We start from the raw sequence: 6,000 nt of genomic DNA on the forward strand, positions 1-6,000 counted from the left end.
TTTGAAATAGTTTCATGAAATCTTGCTAGGTAGCAGCCTTTAGTACATGATTTTGTGATAACAGAGTGCTTGGGGCCTCTCCTTCTCAAGGGGTTTTTCCCAGTGATGTGCGATTAGCGCTAAGCGCTAATTGTGCATCAGAACTGCCTCCTTTTCTCGATACGAGCTTCCCAGGTGCTAGTTTCACCTCCTACGTGGTCTCCATGGGCCTCGGTTAGCGTGCTTTGATCGAGGTCCTCGTCATTCCTCACTGGCTACCAACTGCCACTGTTCAGAGGTCTTCTTGGTCACTCTGTGCTTTTGAATTCAAATTTTTATCCTAATTTGATACAGTCATGGTGCTTTGATTATTCTTCATGGATCCAATTCAGATCACTTCCCAAAGAAGAAAGCTCATAGCACTGTACCAAATTCATAGTCGTGGTTCACCTGTCTCTTACATAGACACAACCATCATTTCATCGACAACATCATTTGGGCCCACCCATAGTAGGTCCTTGCCAATACACTCTCCATAATATTTAAGTCCTTTTCCTCCTCTGCAAGTTCACCACAACTCGCTTAGAAAATGAATTCAAATTGGACGGAAAATGTCCTTTTAGAGAAAAACCCATAGTTTTTATGTCGCCCATTGTGACCAAATCGTAGCCCAGTTTGATGAACTGTCTGCATCATTGGAAAGCTCTCATCAAGTACTATAATGGGTCTCTCTTAGTTTTTTATGATTTGACATGTCAACAAGAAGACATTTTTACAAGAAGGGTCACTTCGTCACCTCTCAAAATCCAATTTCTTCATAAGCGATACTGTTACTTTGGGGGCCACCTTCTGTAGTATACCTAGGGATGATATTGTGGGGTATAGAGGGATGTACCCAAGGGAATAATGTAATAATGGGATGGACCATAGTTAATAAATAAAGTGTTTAAAGCGCATCATGTAAGTGACCACAAGTAGTTAGCAATAATGTGATAATCCCATTGTATTAGATATCTGGTATTGAGAGATCCATGGTAATGACCCATGGTATTGTATGTATGAAGCCTATGTAGAGGCTAGAGACTTCCCATGGAGATATATCAAGGATTATTGTATTGGCAAGCATATGGCTTGTGGAGTGTTCTCCTTCCTTAAGGAGTGATTGTATGATGTTACCCTACGTTAAGGGTTTTGATCAATAAAGAAGCATTTGCATATATATTATTGGATCAATCTTGATATTTCTGGGTATACTTGCTTTATCATATATTTATAGGTCAAATATATTACAATTGGTATCAAAGAACTTGCTTGGGCAAGTGGATATATATATATATATATATATATATATATATATGATTGCAGCATACCACTTGTAATATATCTAACCTGTAAATATGTCATAAAGCAAGTATACCCAAAAATATCAAGATCGATCCAATAATATACTATGAAAATGCTTCTTTATTGATCAAAACCCTTAAGGTAGGATAACACCATACAATCGCTCCTTAAGGAAGGAAAACACTCCACAAGCCATATGCTTGCCAATACTATAATCCTTGACATCTCTCAATGGGGAGTCTCTAGCCTCTATATAGGCTTCATACACACAATACCATGGGTCATTACCATGGGTCTTTCAATACCATATATCTAACACAATGGGCTTATCACATTATTGCTAACTACTTGTGGTCCCTTACATGATGCAGGTTAACCACTTTATTTATTAACTATGGCCCATCCCATTATTACATTATTCCCTTGGGTACCCCCCTTTGTACCCCATAATACCCCCCAGGTATAATACACCTTCCCTTGGCACTTGTCATCTCATGTGTCGATTTTCGTCATGAGCAACCATCTTTTGCTCATGTTTTCAATGTCCCCACCAAGCTTATTCTGTGTCTCAGCATCATTGAGTCACCCTTATTCACCCTTGTTCAGAGCATCCGTGATGAGTCACCTTTGCATCCATGGAGTATTTTTTGCATCCCATTGTATCATGTCACAATATTCCATCCATATTTTCATACCATTCATCTCGTGTTTCCCATTTTTGCCTTGAGTCATAATGTCCACCATCCCCTCCGAAGTCGAGTCAGCCAATGGCAGGTCAACCATGCACTTTATGCTTTGACAAGGGAAGTCATCTGTTTGTCCCTTAGTCCCATTTTCTCCCTTTTCCCTGGTGTCAGTTCATCAGTCACAACTATGTTCCCTCTTTCCTTAGTTGAGGATCTTCATTGCCTCACCTATGGTAGGCCCTATTCTGTTGACATCAGCACATCTATTCCGTAAGAACGACCTCAAGGGCGGTGTATCTTGGTTCCAACTTTCACTCTTGTTCGGTGCCTCAAATCAAGCAAAGGGAATCATCATTGCCCTTTGACTTGGTTGTTTCATGCTCATGATTTATACACTTAACGGTCGAGTGATGCAGCAGATTGTACCAGTGATTCCCAGGTGTGCATGAGATGTTTTAGACCTCATGAGGGGGTGGCCCTTTAAGTACTCCCCCCACATGCCCGTATGCCTTCCTATTATGCTACAACCTTAGATGTAGTTCCACAGATTTGATGGGTTCGGTCCCTGTCGCTTGCAGCATTCATCACATGCATGTCTCCTTCATATGATCCATTCAGTTTGCAGAGCCCTTTCCTATTCAGCAGGGCTTCTTTGGTTATTCTACCCTCCCTCCCACCCATTTTTTGAGGGAAGGGCCATTATATCTCATGTACTTAGATGTTATTATATTCAGTCCTGGATCATGTTTTTTCCAGGCACATTGTGTATATGAACACGTTGTATTGTTTTCTGTCTCATTTATGCCAGCATGTCATGTACCATTCAATATGTATTTTATTGCTCAATTTCATTTTTTTGGGCTCATCACTATTTTGTACTAAGTTATCTTGGTGGGTATAAGTATGCATCCCCTGCCTCACTAAGATTTGGTAACAAAACATAAAAGGAGACTTGCATTGGTCTCACCCCCTATATATTCAGCTCCCTTGGTCTCTCTCTCTCTCTCTCTCTCTGACTCCACTTCGTTGTCTAGTGATTGTGTCCTTACAATGTACTTCGGTCATATGTTTTTCTCCTAAAACTCATATGTTGGGGAGCAATCTGTTATCACAAATGATTGATCATCTAGCCATAATTTACTAGATGGTTCGAAGTACACCATGTAGGGCCAATTTTACCATAGTAAAATTTCTTTCACTATGAGAAATTACTTAATAAACCACATTTTTTGTTATGAAACCAGCTCACAAAAAGATAGAAAAGAGAGATCCACGCCTTAGAATTCAGCCTCTTCGAGGGGGCAACCTCCTTTACATTACATAAATGAACAATTCTTGGATGATACAAATGACAAAACCTCCTTTCTATATATAGGAGTCTAAGGAGTCACAATATAATCCAGCCGACCTAACAATAATAATATAAAGCCACAAAAATAACAATAGAGGGATTCTATGGGGCACAGAAATAACAATATGGGGGTAATAGGGGCACAACAATATAAATAGGGGGTATAACTACAATAGTAATGGGGTAATCACTAGTATTATAGGGACCCAACATGCCCCTCTCCTTCAAAAAAGTGTTGTCCTCAATGCTTGAGCAGTTCTGGATACTTCTGCATAAAATTCTCATCCTCCCATGTGGAATCTTCAGCGGATAAGTTCTTCCACTTGATAAGATACTCTGAAATTGATCGATTTAGTAGCTGTCGAGTTCTTGTTTCTGTGATTGCTTCCGGTTCCAATATAATTTTTCCTTCCTCGTCAAGTTCTGGCAATATTGTTTGAATTGGGAGCTTTTCACCTATAACCTTCTTTAAACATGAAACATGGAAAACTGGGTGCAATCGAGAAGCTGCAGGAAGCTCCAATTTGTATGCCATAGTACCAATCTTTTCCAACACCTTGTACGGACCATAATACTTTGGTGATAATTTATTATCCTTCTTAGCTTGCTTTAGGGACATTTGCTTATATGGTTGTAGCCGTAGGAATACCCAATCACCTACATCAAAACTTCTTTCCCTGCGATGTTGATCTGCCTGTTGTTTCATTCTATTTTGTGCCAACACGAGGTTATCCTTTAAGAGTTGGAGGACTTGTTGTTGATGTTCGATGTGATGTTCCACTGCCTGAACCTTAGAATTTTCTCTTAAATATGATGTGATGGATGGTGGTTGATACCCATAAAGTGCCATAAATGGGGTCATTTTTGTTGCTGTATGGAAGGAAGTGTTATACCACCATTCAGCTAGAGGCAACCATTTGACCCATTGTGTCTGTTTATCATATACAAAGCAACGAAGATATCCTTCCAAACATTTGTTTACTATCTCAGTTTTCCCATCAGATTGAGGATGATAAGATGAGCTATGAGCTAACTGAGTACCAAGACAAGAAAATAATTCTGTCCAAAAATTTCCAGTGAAAATGGGATCTCTGTCACTTACAATAATCTTTGGGTTTCCATGTAGCTTTTGAACTGTTTCCATAAATGCAGTAGAAACTGTACTGGCTTTAAATGGATGTGATAATGCACAAAAGTGTGCATACTTGGTAAGTCTGTCAACTACCACCATGATGACACTCTTTCCCTCAGACTTGGGTAAACCTGTGATAAAATCCATTGAAACCTCCTCCCAACGTTGGCTTGGAATGGATAAAGGTTGTAATAGACCTGGTGTCTTAATTGTTTCAACTTTATTTTGCTGGCAAACCAAACATTCCTCCACAAACTTTTGAATATCTGATTTAAGGCCATCCCAAAAAAATTCCTTCTTAACCCTGTGGTAAGTTTTTAAAAATCCTGAGTGCCCTCCTAAGGGAGAAGTGTGCAATTCCATAAGAATCTTTTGTTTTAGCGGGGAATTCTTACAGAGGTATAAGCGATCTTTGTACCATAACGAATCATTTTTCCAGCTAAATGTATCAGAAGTACTGGAATCTTGTTGTAGCTTTTGAATAAGTGCCCACACTTCTTCGTCGTTCTTCCATTCCTCCCTTGCTTCGTTTATCCAATCTGGTTGGATAATAGAAATAGCGCACAACAATGCTTCCACATCCTCATCCTTTCTTGAGAGTGCATCTGCCACCACATTTTGCTTCCCTTTTTTGTAGATGATTTCAAAGTCATAACCCAACATCTTTGTGACCCACTTTTGTTGCTCTTCAGAGGATAATCTTTGTTCTAAAAAGTATTTAAGGCTATCATGATCCGTTTTTACCTTGAAGTGTCTTCCCATTAGGTAGGGTCGCCATTTCTTAAGTGCATGGAGTATTGCCAACATTTCCTTCTCATAAATAGCTTTGTTTAAAAACTTTCCCTTGATTGGACGACTTTCAAAAGCAATGGGTCTTTCATCTTGCATTAGAACAGCACCAATTCCATTTCCTGAAGCATCACATTCCACAATAAAGGTTTTTGTGAAGTCCGGCGTAGCTAAGACCGGTGCTTGGCACATTGCCTCTTTAAGATGTTGAAAGGCCTTTGTTGCTTCCGAAGTCCATGAAAATGAATCTTTCTTCAATAATGTTGTTAGAGGTGCTGCTATTCTCCCATAATTCTTAACAAACTTGCGATAATACCCTGTCAACCCAAGAAATCCTCGCAGATGCTTTATGGATGTGGGGATTTTCCATTCCTTAATGGCTTTAATTTTGCTAGGGTCTACCTTAACTCCTTCATGAGATACAATATGACCCAAATATTCCACCTCCTGGACTCCAAAGAAACATTTGGATCTTTTTGCATATAATTGTTTCTCCTCCAATAGTTGTAACACCCTGTCAACATGTTCAACATGATCCTTCCAAGACTTGCTGTAGATTAGTATATCATCAAAAAATACTAACACAAATTTTCTAAGGAATGGTTTGAAAATTGAATTCATCAAACCTTGAAATGTTGAAGGTGCATTGGTAAGGCCAAAAGGCATGACCAAAAATTCATAATGACCCTCATGAGTTCTAAATGCTGTTTTCGGAATGT

This window comes from Pinus tabuliformis, chromosome Q (assembly GCF_031772625.1).
Source record: "Pinus tabuliformis cultivar Carrire ecotype Pingquan chromosome Q, CPIR1, whole genome shotgun sequence".
NCBI classification, from domain to species: domain Eukaryota; kingdom Viridiplantae; phylum Streptophyta; class Pinopsida; order Pinales; family Pinaceae; genus Pinus; species Pinus tabuliformis.